The following is an 18,305-nucleotide window of genomic DNA, read 5'->3' on the forward strand; positions in this document are numbered from 1 at the left end:
TATCCTTCTCCTTCCCCTCTTTCCTGAGTAGGTGAAACACCTTGCACCTTGCACCTTGCTGATATTAGGATTGACTCACAACACCTAATATCCGCCAGCCAATCTAAACTGAATGGAAGCTAGAGAGCTCCATTCATGATAGGTAAATTCATTTAATTGAAAATGAGATTACTAGAAAACTAACGGTTAACATGTAAACTAAGACAACCAAGAAGAATCAAACAAAGTTAACCACAAATTTGATTGATGAATCAAAATAAAAATAAAAATAGTTCCAAAACGATCTAAACTGTCCTCAATGTGCTGAACTACATTGACTAATTGAACTTAATCATGTGTACCTAAATAACCTGATGCCTGCACCAGTACAGTAACTGTCATGGAGGTGTTGTCTTGTAGTGATGTGTCGTTCTTGAACGATTCGTTCATTTTGAAGGAATCTTTAATGTGACTCGGGAAAAACGAGTCGTCTCGGGGAGTGATTCGTTCAGTCGCGCATGCACATTATTCAATAGGTTCTGTTCTAGTCGTAGTAATTCACCTGTCAGTCAATGCAGTCTTGAGCCGGAAAGAGAATTGATTAGTTCATAGTTCGGGTCTATCGGGTTTTTGACTCGTTCCTTAATCACGTGACAGCCCCATACGCTTACCCAATGCAGTCTGAGCCGGAAAGAGAATTGATTAGTTCATAGTTCGGGTCTATCGGGTTTTTGACTCGTTCCTCAATCACGTGACAGCCCAATACGCTAAACCCAATGCAGCATGAGCCGGAAAGAGAATTGATTAGTTCATCTCATGAGTCTTCGGGTCAAGTCATTCCTTAATCACGTGACAGACCCATACGCTAAAACCATAGACAGTAAAATAATGCAGAGTATTGAATAGTTCATCTTTCGGTTCTTCGGGTTTTTTGTTCTTTTGTCCCGTGATGTGACAACATTGGCTAGAGTAATTAGTTAATTTACAACTTTCCTTACAAAATGGGTGCGTAGTACTTATTTATTATTAGTATTATTTACTCTTACAGTAACGTGATGCATTTCTGGTTTCAAATTGTTGCTTTTAATTTCTGTCATGGTGGTACTTTTCCATAACACTGAATGTGGAAATTAAGAGTTGGTTATGCTTAAAATGTTGATCTTTTTTCCGTCTGTTTTTTGTTTAGTTGTGCAGTTATTAAATCAGATTGTCTGTGTAAACCATACTTTTGTAACATATGACACTTTATAAACATTAAAAACACTGTTCATACTTTTCAATTGTTTTTTGTTTATTTTTGTGCCAGAAAAGCTTTGTAACAAAGAGGACAACTATTCCAAAATAAATTTAAATATTAAAAATGTAAATAATTAAAAATGAAATTAAAATTAAAAGATAATAAAGCCACTGGGTCTAATAACCTTAACAAATGAACTTTAAAAGTACAATATAAAAAAAGAAAAACTAAATATTGCACAACAAGCTTTGCTTTTTTTACATAATAATTTTAAATGAATGCATTTTAAAATAAATAACACTTTTGTGCCAAAATAAAAACTTTATATCAAAGAGGATAACTATTCCCAAAATAATTTTAAACCATTTGAATAAAAAATAAATGAAAATTAAGAGATACTAAAGCTACGGAGCCTTATAAAAATAACAAATTACCTTTAAAATCACAACAACAAAAATATTGCACAACAAGCTAGTCTTTTTCTAAATAAATAAAAATAAATAAGCTTTAAAATAAATAACACACTGTGGCTATATTTTTAGGACTTGCTTTAAGGCATGTTTGCATTATAAAAAAAAAAAAAAAAAAGCAAGCTCCCTGACCTTGGATGGGCTGAGTCTGTGAGTTATTCTATCTGAGATAATCTGCCCAGTTTTAGAAAAAAAAAAATTTCAGATGGCACGGATGTGGCCACAAAGTCTTGTCTTTGTGACTCCAGAAAGGCTTTTGTATACTGGTGAACATCTCCTCCACCAGGCCAGAGGGTCTGATGTGCGGGGTAAGAGTGGCTCTGCAAGGTTGGCCCGCATCTCCTTCATAGCATCTGAGGTCTTAGAAGAGGTAGCAGAAGGCCTCAAACTTGCTAACCTCTCGTCAAAGTCTTCCCAAAACATGGCCCCTGCATTGGCAGTCGCATCAGGATCTGAAACTCCTCACTCGGAGCTGGGTTAAAACTGTTAAAAATGAAGTTATCATAACCTTAATGTTTTAAACTAACATTAATAATTCAAATTCAAAATTGTATTTGCTTTTAATGCATGTCATTATGTCCTTTTTTGAGCAATCTTCTTATACATATATTACACCAATAATGTCAAGTCTGCCTAGGAAAAGCAATTAGCATACCAGCAAACTCAAAACTGGAGTAAAAATGAACAAACTAGTCTATAAATACTTTTTATTGTAAGTTTGGATTATTATATTATTATATAGCCTAGTGTTTATTTAACTAATGTGTTTATTTAACTAGTGTTTAATGAACTAATCAATTCTCTTTCCGGCTCAAGACTGCGTTAGTTTTGCGTATGGGGCTGTCACGTGATTAAGGAACGAGTCAAACTCGACCCGAAAGACTCATGAGATGAACTAATCAATTATCTTTCCGGCTCTAGACCGCGTTGGTTTTGCGTATGGGGCTGTCACGTGATTAAGGAATGACTTAAACCCGAAGACTTCTTGTCAGATAAGAGGTGAGATGAGCTAATCACAGGCTGAAGACCCAGGTAAAGAATGAATATTTTTTCTTATTATCTTATAGTATTTTAGTTTTGTATTGTTTGTAGTGTGATCAACGTTTGCGTAAGTACTAGATGTGTTGGGGAGGTAGCACTTAATATTTTAATAACATTTTGCTAAAATGAACGAAATGACTCAAAAAAAGATTCGTTCATTTTGCTGAACGAGACTCAAAAGTCAGAGTCGGTAAAATTATACGAACTTCCCATCACTATTGTCTTGTTGATTGTCTGCTTCTTCTGTCTTTATTTCTCCAGTGATCGACAATGTCTTCAGCTAAACACCTCGCCGATCGAAAGGGGGATATGTAGCAGAAATGACTCGAACCAGAAAAATTAAAGAGTCGATCAGGGCTGTGGTTGAAACATGAGCTGAATTCCTCAGAAAGGCAACAGGAAGCCATAAAACATTCTGTGCCACAAGTCCCAAGCAAGATAACCAACGCTTTCACAGAACAGTTTTCAACATTAACACCACTAGAACAATTATTGACAATTTCAATTCGGAGAAGAGATTTGTCAAATTTGTTGTTCGTAATTGATAGGCAACGCCGGACATCACGTATAAACCCATGAGAGTACTACACAAGATCCTTTGACTTCCCCCACCTAGCAGAACCAGACTGAAATTCAAAGGGGGGCCTTTGAACCTCTGGTCTCCACAGAAATCTTTGTAAAGAGAACGGCAAAGAAACTGTCTTTTCTACATATATATGGACCAAAATTAATTAAATGTGTGTATCCCACACATTTGACTATCATGTTATAATCACTTATTGTGTATGTCTTTTAATAACTATGGGATAGCTTAAGGATTCATAATCCTGTTTGGTATTTGTGTGATTGAATCTGCTTGCTTCAAACACTCAGTTATTTTTTCAAATGTATTATATTCTTGTTATAAGAATCATGTCCAAAATTAGACCCTGCAAGAGCGGGAAAATTCGGACCACATGCTTGATAAGATAACATATGATTTATGATACCCACGAGCCAAGACAATATCTGATTGGTCAAGACAACATTTGAGGTGTGGCTTTGCTACCTAGATTTAGCTTTTAGCCATGCTTTTAGTCATCACTGTTAGCTGCTCTTTGGGCGTGGTTCCAGTGTGCTTTGACCTGCACGCCTACTGCTACTTAGCCACGATGAGAAGAAACACCACCTAGTCTCTATATAGTCTATATATATATATATAAACAAATAAAAAAGGTGGATAAATAATGTGTAAGTCTATAATTAGGGGGAGTGGATAGAGAAAGGGGTGTAATGAGAAGAAGATGAAGAGTGGAACATATAGAAAGAGATGAGCAGAAAGGAAGATGTGAGAAAAGTCAAGTCAAGTCACCTTTATTTTATATAGCGCTTTATACAAAAAAAAGAGATTGTGTCAAAGAAACTGAACTACATTCATTAGGAAAACAGTGAGTCAATAATGCAAAATGACAGTTAAAGGCAGTTCATCATTGAAATCAGTGATGTCATACATCTCAATTCAGTTTAAATAGTGTCTGTGCATTCATCTGCAATCAAGTCAACGATATCGCTGTAAATGAAGTGACCCCAACTAAACGAGCCAGAGGCGACAGCGGCAAGAAACCAAAGTGCCATCGTTGACAGAATGGAGAAAAAAACCTTGGGAGAAACCAGGCTCAGTCGGGGGTCCTGTTCTTCTCCAGCCAGACAAAACCAGCAGTTCAATTCCAGGCTGCAGCAAAGTCAGATTGTGCAGAAGAATCATCTGTTTCTTGTGGTCTTGTCCTGATGGTAATCTGAGAAGGTCTTTACAGTGGATCTGTATCTGGGACTCTAGTTGTCCTGGTCTCCGCTGTCTTTCAGGGCTGTAGAGGTCCTTTCTAGGTGCTGATCCACCATCTGGTCTGGATATGTACTGGATCCGGGTGACTGCAGCGACCCTCTGATCTGGATACAGACTGGATCTGGTGGCCAGGGTGACCTCGGAACAAGAGGAAAACAGACAAATATTAGCGTAGATGCCATTCTTCTAATGATGTAGCAAGTACATAGGGTGTTATGTGAAGTGTTTCCGGTTTCGGTTTACCTAATTAATGCAGCCTAAAAATCCCTTAACGGATTTGGATATTAAAAGCGTATTAGTATGTTATGTGTATGCCAGAATAAAGAGATGGGTCTTTAATCTAGATTTAAACTGCAAGAGTGTGTCTGCCTCCCGAACAATGTTAGGTAGGTTATTCCAGAGTTTAGGCGCCAAATAGGAAAAGGATCTGCCACCCACAGTTGATTTTGATATTCTAGGTATTATCAATTTGCCTGAGTTTTGAGAACGTAGCGGACGTAGAGAAGTATAATGTAAAAGGAGTTCATACTGAGGTGCTAAACCATTCAGGGCTTTATAAGTAATAAGCAATATTTTAAAATCTACACGATGTTTAATAGGGAGCCAGTGCAGCGATGACAGGACCGGGCTAATAGGGTCATACTTCCTGGTTCAACAACAACAACAACCTTTATTTATAAAGCACATTTAACACAATAAAAATTTATCCAAAGTGCTGTACATAGTGCATAGGAGGACTACACTATAAAAAACAACAATTACAAATTTCCAAAAGCTAAAGAATAAAAATGTGTTTTCAGAGTAGATTAAAAAATGTCCAATGAAGGAGCAGACCTCACATGATAAGGAAGAGCATTCCAAAGCTTGGGCCCAGCCACAGAAAAGGCCCGATCACCCTTTAATTTGTAACGACTTTGTGACACATTTAAAAGCAAGTGATTTGAAGATCTAAGTGACCTAGCAGGACAGTATGGCACAATAAGATCACAAATATACCTTGGTGCACAGCCAGACAATGCCTTGTAAACAAACAAAAGGATCTTAAAATCAACTCTAAACTTAATGGGAAGCCAGTGAAGGGATGCCAAAACAGGAGAAATATGAGCCCTCTTTCTAGACCCAGTCAAAAGTCTTGCAGCAGCATTTTGAACAATTTGCAATCGAGATAGTGAAGATTGAGGAAGACCACAATAAAAAGAGTTGCAATAGTCTAATCGTGATGTTACAAAAGCATGAATTGCAACTTCTAGGTCTTTGCTTGAAAGAATATTCTTCAACTTTGCAATAGATCTTAAATGGAAAAAGCTTTCTCTAATAACCGCACTAATCTGTTTAGAAGAGTTCTAGTAAGAACTCTAGCTGCTGCATTTTGGAGTAGCTGTAATTTGTTTACTAAGCGTGCAGAACAATCACCCAATAAAGCATTACAATAATCTAACCTTGAAGTCATAAATGCATGGATTAATGTTTCTGCATTTGACATTGAGAGCATAGGCCGTAATTTAGATATATTTTTGAGATGGAAAAATGCAGTTTTACAAATGTAAGAAATGTGGCTTTCTAAGGAAAGATTGCGATCAAATAGCACACCTAGGTTCCTAACTGATGACGAAGAATTGACAGAGCAACCATCAAGTCTTAGACAGTGTTATTACAAGCATAGTTTTTAGGTCCTATAACTAACACCTCTGTTTTTTTCTGAATTTAGCAGTAAGAAATTAATCGACTATGCAGTCCATTAGTTTTTCAAATTGGTGTGTTTCACCGGGCCGCTAAGAAATATAGAGCTGAGTATCATCAGCATAACAGTGAAAGCTAACACCATGTTTCCTGATGATATCTCCCAAGGTTAACATAAAGCGTGAAGAGTAGCGGCCCTAGTACTGAGCCTTGAGGTACTCCATACTGCACTTGTGATCGATATGATACATCTTCATTCACTGCTATGAACTGATGGCGGTCATATAAGTACGATTTAAACCATGCTAATGCACTTCCACTGATAACAACAAAGTGTTCAAGTCTATGCAAAAGAATGCTGTGGTCAACTGTGTCAAACGGGGTTAGGGTTAGTCTAACCCCTTAGGATTGGTCTATAATTAACTAGTTCTTTGGGGTCAAGTTGTGTTTTTTTTTTTTTTTTATGAGAGGCTTAATAACAGCCAGTTTGAAGGTTTTGGGGACATATCCTAATGACAATGAGGAATTAATAATAGTCAGAAGAGAACCTATGACTTCTGGAAGCACCTCTTTTAGGAGCTTAGATGGTATAGGGTCTAACATACATGTTGTTGGTTTAGATGATTTAACAAGTTTATACAATTCTTCCTCTCCTATAGTAGAGAATGAGTGGAACTGTTCCTCAGGGGGTCTATAGTGCACTGTCTGATGTGATACTGTAGCTGACGGCTGAATGGTTGCAATTTTATCTCTAATAGTATCGATTTTAGAAGAAAAGTAGTTCATAAAGTCATTACTGCTGTGGTGTTGGAAAATGTCAACACTTGTTGAGGCTTTATTTTTTGTTAATTTAGCCACTGTATTGAATAAATACCTGGGGTTATGTTTGTTTTCTTCTAAAAGAGAAGAAAAATAATCAGATCTAGCAGTTTTTAATGCTTTTCTGTAGGATATGTTACTTTCCCGCCAAGCAATACCTCTAGTTTTGTTTTCCTCTAGCTGTGCTCCATTTTTCGGGCTGCTCTCTTTAGGGTGCGAGTATGCTCATTATACCATGGTGTCAAACTGTTTTCCTTAACCTTCCTTAAACGTAAAGGAGCAACTGTATTTAAAGTGCTAGAAAAGAGAGAGTCCATAGTTTCTGTTACATCATCAAGTTGTTCTGAGGTTTTGGATATGCTAAGGAATTCGGATACATAAGGAAGATAACTTAAAAAGCAGTCTTTTGTGGTAGAAGTGATGGTTCTTCGATACTTGTAACAAGAAGTAGAATTTACAATTTTGGCTATATGAAGTTTGCACAGAACTAAATAATGATCTGAGATATCATCACTTGGCTGAATAATTTCAACACTATCAACATCAATTCCATGTGACAGTATTAAATCTAGAGTATGATTTCGACAATGAGTAGGTCCTGAAACATTTAGTCTAACACCAATAGAGTCCAGAATGTCTATAAATGCTGATCCCAATGCATCTTTTTCATTATCGACATGGATATTAAAATCACCAGCTATTAAAACTTTATCTGCAGCCAGAACTAACTCGAATGTAAAATCACCAAACTCTTTAATGAAGTCTGTATGGTGCCCTGGTGGCCTGTATACAGTAGCCAGTACAAACATAACAGGGGATTTATCATTAACATTTGTTTCTCTGGATAATGTTATATGTAGCACCATTACTTCAAACGAGTTATACTTGAAGCCTGCCCTCTGAGAAATCCTGAAAACGTTGTTATAAATTGAAGCAACTCCTCCCCCTTTGCCTTTTAGACGCGGCTCATGTTTATAACAGTAATCTTGGGGGGGTGGACTCATTTAAAATAATGTAATCATCAGGTTTTAGCCAGGTTTCTTCCCAACAGAGCACATCTAGATTATGATCAGTTATCATATTATTTACAAAAAGTGTTTTCGTAGAAATGGATCTGATATTCAATAAGCCAAGCTTTATCATTTGTTTATCCATATTGCATTTGTTTTTTATTTGTTGAACCTCAATCAAATTGGTAACCTTAACTTGGTTTGGACGTTTTTTGTATTTTTTAGTTCAGGGAACAGACACAGTCTCTATAGTGTGATATCTAGGTGAAAGAGTCTCTATGTGCTGAGAATTAGCTGACCTCTGTGACGGGAGGCAGCTAGCAGACGGTCTGATTAGCCAGTCTGTCTGCTTCCTGACCTGGGCCCCAGTTAGTCAAGTATAAACACTAAGACTATTTGCCATATTTCTAGAGAGAAGAGTGGCGCCACCCCAGGAGGGATGAAGACCATCTCTTTTAAACAGGTCAGGTCTGCCCCAAAAGCTCGTCCAATTGTCTATGAAACCTATGTTATGCTGTGGGCTCCACTTAGACATCCAGCCATTGAGTGATGACAATCTGCTATGCATCTCATCACCACGGTAAGCAGGGAGGGAACCAGAGCATATTACAGTGTCTGACATCGTGCTTGCAAGTTCACACACCTCTTTAAAGTTATTTTTAATGATCTCCGACTGGCGAAGTCGAACATCATTAGCGCCGGCATGAATAACAATCTTACTGTATTTACGTTTAGCATTAGCCAGCACTTTTAAATTTGCCAAAATGTCAGGCGCTCTGGCTCCCGGTAAACATTTGACTATGGTGGCTGGTGTCTCTATATTCACGTTCCGTACAATAGAATCACCAATAACTAGAGCACTTTCATCAGGTTTCTCAGTGGGTGAATGACTGAGTGGGGAGAACCTGTTTAATGTTTTGATCGGAACAGAAGTTATCACTGTTAGCTGTTCTTTGAGCGCGGTTCCAGCATGCTTCGGCCTGCATTCCTGCTGCTACTTAGCCACGATGAGAAGAAACACCACCTAGTCTCGTCAAACTTTACTTCTTTTCTTTTCCGTTTGAGAGTTTTGTGTTCTGAGTTAAGTTTTGTAACGTCGAGTTCAACTTCAACCAGCCACACAACTCTGCATCTTCAGCCAACGCCCAACCACGGGCTTCCCAAGACGTCACTTCAGTGACTACTGAACTTCCAGCCAATCAGCGACATCGGAAACCCTGTGTAAACGACAACAAAGGGACACCTTTACACAGGCAATGTACCTTCAGACATTTGTACTAGTGTATCTAATATAATTTTAACCTCATTGAGGAACTCAATGCGAGGGTTATAATTAAGTGATTGAAGTTTACAGCAATACGTTAAATTGCATAGACACGAACAGCTCATGTCTATGCAATTTAACGTATTGCTGTAAACTTGGGATTCCATCAGTGATCAGCCGTGAAACAGTGATTCTGTTCAAATTCCCTTTAAAATCTTAAATGATTCCCTTTGAGCTAAATTGACCTGTTTCCCTTACATCTATGTTGGAAAAATGCGGGCAGTTTAATCTAAATTTTGAGCATAAACCAAGTTATTTAATATTTTATTTTGCTGCGGATGAAAGATGAGAAGCTAGCGAGACGTGAGTGTGTGTGACCTATGACGTAAGCAGCGCGCGCCCGCTTAAATGAATGAAAGCAGCTAGAGGAGACTGCAACTCAAGTCCGCCTCTCCATTGTTAACAGCAGTAAGTGAACTTAAAAGCAAACATCCGAGTTCGTACAATAAGGTAGAAATTGAGCGTGTTCCTCATTTTTGTAATGCCTTGTTTATAGCTGATTTGATTTCACTGCGTGTTCCAGTGCCTATCAAAAGCTATTCTATCTCAGTCACCGTTCGCTGAACGCAATCTCGCATAACACTGCGTGTGTCCGAGAGTAATTTGAATGGGAGTGTTCTAAAAGCTTGATCAAGTAAATTTTAATTGTGTACCAACAGCAAAGGAAACATTGTGTTTGTGTCCAGAGAAACTGTCTGGCACGGAGACTCAAATCTGCAGAGATCGCTATCACTATGTTCCCTTAACTACAGCACGAAGCTGCTATTTGAATTAAGATAAATTTAACTCTATACGAACTGAGAGTTCAAGTGCCACATCGCAAAACCAACTAAAAGCGGTGTTATTTGTACAGTGTTGAAATGAGCCAACATTTCATGTAACATGCTTAACTGTATTTGCAACTATGCAGCGATTAATTTGCTAGTCCACTAGAATTTGATTTGGTTGCCACAGTTACCGTGACATGGAAGTCTTAACGCACTTCCAGAGCAACTTTAAACTGTGCATGCGCAGCGCAGATGCTAGTGTAAACAAACTCCACGGTGTTGCTAAGCTAACGAAACCGTTGTATTTACATTGAAGTCTATGCTAAAGCCACTTAGCCTCAAAGGTTTGCCGTTAGCATTAACATCCAGTGGTTGAAAAGTGTGTGTTTGGGCAACGCTGATGTGATTTAACCCTTTAAACATCTTAACTAACACTTGCTGGTCTCTTTCTCTCTCTCATTGCTCTCTTCTCTCACTATACCACTTATTTTCATTTTACTTGAAAGGGAAATACTAACTCACAATAATTAATTGCCAATTGAAATTTAATTGAAACATTAAATTTATTTTGAATCATTAAAAATTTCCCTCCCAGATCATTTCATATGATACTTTATTTCTAGTATTCTCGTTTGGGCCTAATTATTTTAGGAATTAATAAGCCTTAAACTTTGAAAGTTTAAGTAATATATATGGAATGTATGCTATTCAGACCTTTACTTATTTGATTGCATTTTACCCCTCTTCCTGTTTTGGTTATACACTTAACCACTATTGTTTTACTTATTGATTTCCTCTATTTAATTTAATTTTTGTATATTTTGCCCATTTATAATCTTTTTATTTTATTTAAATTGTTCTTACCATTTCTTTACTTAGTGTATCCTAGCTTGGGAACGACACACCTGAGCCCTAAAAGGAGACATTGTTATCCCTCACTACGGGTTCAAATAAATTAGAAAGACAACTTTCGGTAACACTTTAGAATAAGGTTCCATTAGTTAATGTTAGTTAACTACTTTCGTTAACATGAACTAAGCAAGAACAATCCTTCTACAGCATTTATAAGTCTTAGTTCATGTTAATTTCAACATTTACTAATTCATTATTTAAATCACTGTGAATTACCATGAACTAACAATGAATAACTGTATTTTCATTAACTAACATTAACAAAGATGAATAAATACAGTAATAAATGTATTATTCATTGTTTGTTCATGTTAATTAATACATTAACTAACATTAACTAATGGAATCTTATTCTAAAGTATTACCCAACTTTCACTTGAAGTTTATTTTGTTTGATTAGTTGTGCAGCAACTAACACAACACTCTCCTTGTAATTGAGATAACCACTACTGAGACTTACTGTCTCCGTCCTCTCTCTCCTTTCCTTTCCTCTTCACTTTTAACATTTGTAGGGAAATGTAAGAACCATCATTTAATTCTAAGTGAATGACATACACAATCGTCTCAAAGAAGACGAATCATCCTTATGAATTTGATTGTAATCAACCTCTCCTTTGTTCTTCCTAACCTCCCAACATTTGGAAATGCAATCCAAGTTTTAGCATCTCATCCAACGTTGAGATCAATTTAATAGAGATACGTGTTGAGCAACTTTCACCTTCGCAGCCTCCCTGGTGAGCAGAAAGAAAAGAGATATCAGCATTTATATCAGCGATATCAGCGTTTTCTCCTCTCCTCTCCTCTCTCACGCTGCAGTTTTCCACAAGTTCATCAAACAACCGCAGTAAGAATATTTCATCAAGCACGGTGAGTAATGGCTTCTCCTACAATTGTTATTTGCACCTCTTGCCACATGTACAGTTTATCTATCTCTGTCGCTGATGAGGGATTCACATGTGATAAATGCAGGGAAACAGTTAGGCTGACAGAGAAGATTTCAGAATTAGAGACACGCATCCAAACTTTAATTGAGGACAGTAAGAATGTTAGGGCTCTAGATATGGCTTTGGATGCGTCTAGCTCAGGGATTCCTGTACATTGTCCGGTTCCAGCAGAGCCCCTGCAGCAGGGCAACTGGGTGACGGTGAGGCAGCGTAGTCGTGGGTCAAAACACCGCTCTTCTGTTCCGATCAAAACATTAAACAGGTTCTCCCCACTCAGTGATGCACCCACTGAGAAACCTGATGAAAGTGCTCTAGTTATTGGTGATTCTATTGTACGGAACGTGAATATAGAGACACCAGCCACCATAGTCAAATGTTTACCGGGAGCCAGAGCGCCTGACATCTTGGCAAATTTAAAAGTGCTGGCTAATGCTAAACGTAAATACAGTAAGATTGTTATTCATGCCGGCGCTAATGATGTTCGACTTCGCCAGTCGGAGATCACTAAAAATAACTTTAAAGAGGTGTGTGAACTTGCAAGCACGATGTCAGACACTGTAATATGCTCTGGTCCCCTCCCTGCTTACCGTGGTGATGAGATGCATAGCAGATTGTCATCACTCAATGGCTGGATGTCTAAGTGGTGCCCACAGAATAACATAGGTTATATAGACAATTGGACGAGCTTTTGGGGCAGACCTGACCTGTTTAAAAGAGATGGTCTTCATCCCTCCTGGGGTGGCGCCACTCTTCTGTCTAGAAATATGGCAAATAGTCTTAGTGTTTATACTTGACTAACTGGGGCCCAGGTCAGGAAGCAGACAGACTGGCTAAACCGACCGTCTGCTAGCTGCCTCCCGTCACAGAGGTCAGTTAATTCTCAGCACATAGAGACTCTTTCACCTAGATATCACACTATAGAGACTGTGTCTGTTCCACGAACTAGAAAATACAAAAAACGTCCAAACCAAGTTAAGGTTAACAATTTAATTGAGGTTCAACAAATAAAAAACAAATGCAATATGGATAAACAAATGATAAAGATTGGCTTATTGAATATCAGATCCATTTCTACGAAAACACTTTTTGTAAATAATATGATAACTGATCATAATATAGATGTGCTCTGCTTGACAGAAACCTGGCTAAAACCTGATGATTACATTATTTTAAATGAGTCCACCCCCCAAGATTATTGTTATAAACACGAGCCGCGTCTAAAAGGCAAAGGGGGAGGTGTTGCTTCAATTTATAATAACGTTTTCAGGATTTCTCAGAGGGCAGGCTTCAAGTATAACTCGTTTGAAGTAATGGTGCTTCATATAACATTATCCAGAGAAACCAATGTTAATGATAAATCCCCTGTTATGTTTGTACTGGCTACTGTATACAGGCCACCAGGGCACCATACAGACTTTATTAAAGAGTTTGGTGATTTTACATCCGAGTTAGTTCTGGCTGCAGAGAAAGTCTTAATAGTTGGTGATTTTAATATCCATGTCGATAATGAAAAAGATGTATTGGGATCAGCATTTATAGACATTCTGAACTCTATTGGTGTTAGACAACACGTTTCAGGACCTACTCATTGTCGAAATCATACTCTAGATTTAATACTGTCACATGGAATTGATGTTGATAGTGTTGAAATTATTCAGCCAAGTGATGATATCTCAGATCATTATTTAGTTCTGTGTAAACTTCATATAGCCAAAATTGTAAATTCTACTTCTTGTTACAAGTATCGAAGAACCATCACTTCTACCACAAAAGACTGCTTTTTAAGTTATCTTCCTGATGTATCCGAATTCCTTAGCATATCCAAAACCTCAGAACAACTTGATGATGTAACAGAAACTATGGACTCTCTCTTTTCTAGCACTTTAAATACAGTTGCTCCTTTACGCTTAAGAAAGGTTAAGGAAAACAGTTTGACACCATGGTATAATGAGCATACTCGCACCCTAAAGAGAGCAGCCCGAAAAATGGAGCGCAGCTGGAGGAAAACAAAACTAGAGGTATTTCGTATTGCTTGGCGGGAAAGTAGCATATCCTACCGAAAAGCATTAAAAACTGCTAGATCTGATTACTTTTCTTCTCTTTTAGAAGAAAACAAACATAACCCCAGGTATTTATTCAATACAGTGGCTAAATTAACGAAAAATAAAGCCTCAACAAGTGTTGACATTTCCCAACACCACAGCAGTAATGACTTTATGAACTACTTTACTTCTAAAATCGATACTATTAGAGATAAAATTGCAACCATTCAGCCGTCAGCTACAGTTTCGCATCAGACAGTGCACTATAGACCCCCTGAGGAACAGTTCCACTCATTCTCTACTATAGGAGAGGAAGAATTGTATAAACTTGTTAAATCATCTAAACTTACAACATGTATGTTAGACCCTATACCATCTAAGCTCTTAAAAGAGGTGCTTCCAGAAGTCATAGGTCCTCTTCTGACTATTATTAATTCCTCATTGTTATTAGGACATGTCCCCAAAACCTTCAAACTGGCTGTTATTAAGCCTCTCATAAAAAAGCCACAACTTGACCCCAGAGAACTAGTTAATTATAGACCAATCTCGAATCTCCCTTTTCTGTCCAAGATACTAGAAAAGGTGGTATCCTCACAATTATATTCCTTCTTAGAGAAAAATGGTATATGTGAGGATTTCCAGTCAGGATTTAGACCGTATCATAGTACTGAAACTGCTCTCCTTAGAGTTACAAATGATCTGCTCTTATCATCTGATCGTGGGTGTATCTCTCTATTAGTTTTATTGGATCTTAGTGCTGCGTTTGACACAATTGACCACAACATTCTTTTGCATAGACTTGAACACTTTGTTGGCATCAGTGGAAGTGCATTAGCATGGTTTAAATCGTACTTATATGACCGCCATCAGTTCGTAGCAGTGAATGAAGATGTATCATATCGATCACAAGTGCAGTATGGAGTACCTCAAGGCTCAGTTCTAGGGCCACTACTCTTCACGCTTTATATGTTACCCTTGGGAGATATCATCAGGAAACATGGTGTTAGCTTTCACTGTTATGCTGATGATACGCAGCTCTATATTTCCTCGCAGCCCGGTGAAACACACCAATTTGAAAAACTAATGGAATGCATAGTCGATATAAAAAATTGGATGACGAGTAATTTCTTACTGCTAAATTCAGAAAAAACAGAGGTGTTAATCATAGGGCCTAAAAACTCTACTTGTAATAACCTAGAACACTGTCTAAGACTTGATGGTTGCTCTGTCAATTCTTCGTCATCAGTTAGGAACCTAGGTGTGCTACTTGATCGCAATCTTTCCTTAGAAAGCCACGTTTCTAGCATTTGTAAAACTGCATTTTTCCATCTCAAAAATATATCTAAATTACGGCCTATGCTCTCAATGTCAAATGCAGAAATGTTAATCCATGCATTTATGACTTCAAGGTTAGACTACTGTAATGCTTTATTGGGTGGTTGTTCTGCACGCTTGGTAAACAAACTACAGCTAGTCCAAAATGCAGCAGCAAGAGTTCTTACTAGAACCAGGAAGTATGACCATATTAGCCCGGTCCTGTCCACACTGCACTGGCTCCCTATCAAACATCGTATAGATTTTAAAATATTGCTTATTACTTATAAAGCCCTGAATGGTTTAGCACCTCAGTATTTGAATGAGCTCCTTTTACATTATACTCCTCTACGTCCGCTACGTTCTCAAAACTCAGGCAATTTGATAATACCTAGAATATCAAAATCAACTGCGGGCGGCAGATCCTTTTCCTATTTGGCGCCTAAACTCTGGAATAACCTACCTAACATTGTTCGGGAGGCAGACACACTCTTGCAGTTTAAATCTAGATTAAAGACCCATCTCTTTAACCTGGCATACACATAACATACTAATATGCTTTTAATATCCAAATCCGTTAAAGGATTTTTAGGCTGCATTAATTAGGTAAACTGGAACCGGAACACTTCACATAACACCGTACTTTCTACATCATTAGAAGAATGGCATCTACGCTAATATTTGTCTGTTTCTCTCTTGTTCCGAGGTCACCGTGGCCACCAGATCCAGTCTGTGTCCAGATCAGAGGGTCACTGCAGTCACCCGGATCCAGTACTTATCCAGACCAGATGGTGGATCAGCACCTAGAAAGGACCTCTACTGCCCTGAAAGACAGCGGAGACCAGGACAACTAGAGCCCCAGATACAGATCCCCTGTAAAGACCTTGTCTCAGAGGAGCACCAGGACAAGACCACAGGAAACAGATGATTCTTCTGCACAATCTGACTTTGCTGCAGTCTGGAATTGAACTACTGGTTTCGTCTGGTCAGAGGAGAACTGGCCCCCCAACTGAGCCTGGTTTCTCCCAAGGTTTTTTTCTCCATTCTGTCACCGATGGAGTTTCGGTTCCTTGCCGCTGTCGCCTCTGGCTTGCTTAGTTGGGGTCACTTCATCTACAGCGATATCGTTGACTTGATTGCAAATTAAAACAGACACTATTTCAACTGAACAGAGATGACATCAATGAATTCAATGATAAACTGCCTTTAACTATCATTTTGCATTATTGAGACACTGTTTTCCAAATGAATGTTGTTCAGTGCTTTGGCGCAATGTATTTTGTTTAAAGCACTATATAAATAAAGGTGATTGATTGATTGATTATTATTGTATTCTTTTGTCCAAAACAAGAAATATAATAATATTGTTTACCTTTTTGATAACATTTAATTGGAAAAAATATAATTTTCCTCATTTGAAAAAAAGAAATTTTGTTTGTCATTTAATTTGTTTTTCACCTCTTTCTCTCTTTTCCTCCTCCTCATTAGAGTGACAAAGTCTTTGCATCTCTAGTCTACTTAGACACCCTGAGACAAACACAGTCATCACCACATTTCACTAGTGGTTCACAATCACTGATACAACATTTAGTTGTCCCACAACACATAGGCTTTTACTCCACTCAGATCTGTGTCATTCTCTCTTCTCCCCAGCGTGCCAACATGCCGCAGACTGCAGACCCCATTGCCCATGGGGAAGATGTGAACACTGGGCTGAGAGGCATGACAGACAGCCTCACCCCCAAGACCTTTGAACTGTTATTATTTTTAGTAATAATCCTAATCCTGAGAAGATTCCTGGCACAAGATTCAAGCCAGAACAACAACCACGAGGAGCTAGTCAAGATCACCAGCTCCCTAAGCTATGCCTTCACAACCCAGCTGAAACTGAGCGACAAGCACATCACCCACCTTCAAGAGGAGCTGACACATGCTCAACATCACATAGACAAGCTGGAAGTGAAACTTCAAGATCAACTCAAAGCACCCAGCGAGAGGGAGAAGGATACAACAGAACAAGTTATGAAGTTCCTAGCAGCCCTGGCAGCAGCTCAGCTCGACCAGCAACATACAACGGCTGCTAAGAAAGACCTGGTAAACAGACTCCAGTATCCCGAACAGCTACTAGGAAAAGCCAAGATAGACATCAGAAACAATATTTCTGAAATTAGTGCTTTGGAAGAACACCTTTAAAGGTACAGAACTGAAACGGACAATCTGACCCAACAACTAGACGGTACCAACGATGAGCTCTACATGGTCAGAAAAGAACTCCAATATGCTTACGAGCAGAAACAAGAGCCAAGAAAAGAGAAATATCTCTTAGCCTCAAAACTGCTGAGCAGATCAGAGTCCCACGTCCAAGAACTGGCATATGACGAAAGGAGCGAAGGGCCACATCCTAAAACCTCACCTGCCTTCGCCAAACAACCCTTTCCTGCCAACGAAAGAAAACCTCCACTCCAAGACCTTGGAGCTGCACACAGGATGACCATCAAAGACCTGTATAAAAACTTCAGCATGTTAAACCCGAACTCCACACAGGGCCATGACATCCAGGCTTACCTGCAAGATATTGAATTTCATCTGGAAATGCGACCTTATGTGACTGACAGAGACTGGTTATACCTCCTTAGAGCCACGTCCAGTCCCGAGGTACGAAACTTCCTAGATTGACAGCCCAGTCAAACCAAGTCAAACTACCAGCGACTTCGTGAGGTCCTGATTAAAGAGTTTACAGACCCAGAGTCTGAACATGGACTGTTAACTGCCTTGGAAACCAAACAAGGTCGACAAGAGACTCCACAAGCTTACTACAACCGACTCCGTCAAGCCTACTTTGGTGCACACAACAACCCTGACCTGGAAGAGGATGTGAACCACAAAACCCTCTTCCTAAAGAATCTGCACCCTGGAGTCAGCCACCATCTAGATCTCATGGCCT

The 18,305-nt window shown here is 38.6% G+C and overlaps 1 protein-coding gene and 1 long non-coding RNA gene across 2 annotated transcripts in view; one reads left to right on the top strand and one right to left on the bottom strand.

The window, feature by feature from the left end:
• LOC127935812 (fish-egg lectin-like) overlaps positions 1–18,305 on the bottom strand; it is a 70,209-nt gene that overhangs the window by 22,343 nt on the left and 29,561 nt on the right. The window lies entirely within an intron of this gene.
• The window catches only part of LOC127935832 (uncharacterized), a 136,366-nt gene continuing 129,911 nt past the window's right edge, over positions 11,851–18,305 (top strand). The window contains exon 1 of the long non-coding RNA XR_008148186.1: positions 11,851–12,267. This is a non-coding gene — a long non-coding RNA (uncharacterized LOC127935832). The remainder of the gene's footprint in view (positions 12,268–18,305) is intronic.

Source organism: Carassius gibelio, chromosome A19 (genome assembly GCF_023724105.1).
Source record: "Carassius gibelio isolate Cgi1373 ecotype wild population from Czech Republic chromosome A19, carGib1.2-hapl.c, whole genome shotgun sequence".
NCBI classification, from domain to species: domain Eukaryota; kingdom Metazoa; phylum Chordata; class Actinopteri; order Cypriniformes; family Cyprinidae; genus Carassius; species Carassius gibelio.